This window comes from Lactuca virosa, chromosome 8 (assembly GCF_052849685.1).
Source record: "Lactuca virosa cultivar CGN04683 chromosome 8, Lactuca_virosa_CGN04683_v6, whole genome shotgun sequence".
Taxonomy (NCBI): Eukaryota; Viridiplantae; Streptophyta; class Magnoliopsida; order Asterales; family Asteraceae; genus Lactuca; species Lactuca virosa.
Window position 1 is genome coordinate 112,679,450 of NC_136433.1, and position 2,530 is coordinate 112,681,979.

The following is a 2,530-nucleotide window of genomic DNA, read 5'->3' on the forward strand; positions in this document are numbered from 1 at the left end:
CTTGTGGACTTTTAATATTATAAGATAAATTTGAGGACTTGAAATATTATATTAAGTCAACTTGTGATATGAAAATATTATAAATTTGATGTATAAATTCATGTTAAATGAATGCAAACGCAAATTTCCTTTTATATATATATATATATATATATATATATATATATAAAAGGAAATTTGCGTTTGCATTCATTTAACATGAATTTATACATCAAATTTATAAAGAACCATAATTAACAAGGAACCAAGGAACCAATCGTGAGCGTCGGAAATCATAATGATCAACGGTCAAGGAAATAGATGTACACTTTTATATTGGACGCACACACACCGGATTATACCAAAGAATTCACATCCTTACCAAAAAAACTCACCTCTTTTTTTCGTTTTAAATTTTTTTTAGGTCACATTTTTTATCAAAAAAAAAAACCAAATATACCGTTGTTCTCGATTTTTCGTCCTCTTTCCATAGAGATTCATGTTGATATATAAAAAACGATTTTTTTCGAAAAAAACTCACTTCATTTTGTTAGTTTTTTCAATACTTAAGTTTATTTTTATAAAAAAAAACTAATTATACCAAAAATATTAATTTTTTGTACTCTACTAATAAACATCAACACCGACTAAAAAAATAATAATAATAATAAATAAAAAATAAAAAATAAAACCTCGAACAGTGTAGATTCACACTGTGAATCTAAACTGTAAATATTTCACTTTTCAACATTCACAATGTGAAAAAGTTCGATCATTTCAGATTCACATTGTGAATCTGACTTACTATTATGCACACTATGAATCTGAGAAGGTTCAAAAAAAAAAAACATCGATCAGTGTAGATTCACACTGTGAATCTAAACTGTAAATATTTCAATTTTTAACATTCACAATGTGAAAAAGTTCAATCAGTTCAGATTCACACTGTGAATCTGACTTACCCTTATGCACGAATCTGAGAAGGTTCACAATGTCAATCTAAACAGGTTCACAATATGACTATGAACAGGTTCACAATGTGAATCTGAACTGAAATATCGTTTTTTACATGAATATGAATCTATGTTTAAAAAGTACAAAAAAACATGAATTTTGATATATTTATTAAATTTTTTCTATAAAAAAATAGACCTTAACTTTTTAACAAAGAAAATGAAGTGAGTTTTTTTTGAAAAAAAAGTTCATTTTTTATACATCATCATGGATCCATTTGGAAAGATGACGAAAAATCGTGAACAACAGTATACTCGGTTTTTTTTCGATAAAATACATGACCTAAAAATAATTTTAAACGAAAAAAATGAAGTATGTTTTGTTATAATCCGTTGCATGTGCGTCTATTGTAAAAGTCTACAACTTTTCCTTTTGCCGTTGATCGCTTTAAATTTCGACGCTTTGGATTGGTTCCTTGGTTCCTTGATTAATAATGGTTCTCTATTGAACATTTCTATATATATATATATATATATATATATATATATATATATATATATATATATATATATATATATATACTAATAAATGAATTGTTTTAATCTTATTTTACCATGTGTCAATTTAATACAACTCCTTATTAATATTATGTCAAATGTCATAGAAATATATTAGGTAAATCACTATCATAATTAACGATATTAAGGTTTTAAATAATACATTTTCAACTTCTTATAAAAATATTTACTTTTGTAATTATATGTTAAATTTGAAGTTACAACTAACTTTAAAATTTGGTAGATCTCTTATTTAATAATTTATTTAAAATTATTTATTTGAAATAACTGATTAATAAATATGAATTTTTACTAGGAACATTTAAGTAATTTTATAACTGTAGTTCTCATGGACTACAAACTAGTATATATATATATATATATATATATATATATATATATATATATATATATATATATATATATATATATATATAGAGAGAGAGAGAGAGAGTTAGGTTCAAATGTGAATTGATATCTATTGTGCGGACGTGTAGATATTGTTATTCTGTGAGAATGACACAAAAAATATGTTGTTTGATAATATGAATACGTTCAGTCATATATAACTATTGTCATTATCACATACTCTCACTAATTAAATCGTCTATAAGGTAATTATAGACTTTTTTTTAATTATTCTCATTCTGTCAGAATGTTGTCAGAATGTTTATTGAGTCGTATTATGTAAGAATGAAAATAAGTAAAAAACGATGAGTGAGAACAAAAATGAATAAGAATTGGTGAGAATGCATTAAAATAACAATACTTGTGTGAGGTTGAACGTATTCACATTACTAAACAACTTATTCTTTTAGTAATTCTCATAGAATAGCACTGTCCACACGTCCGCACAATAGTTGTCCATCCACATTATAACCTAGCCATATATATATATATATATATATATATATATATATATATATATATAGGTTAAAATGTGGATGATATCTATTGTGTGAATGTCTATGAGAAGAACTAACAAAATGGTTTGTTTGATAATGTGAATACGTTCAACTACACACAACTATAGTTATTAT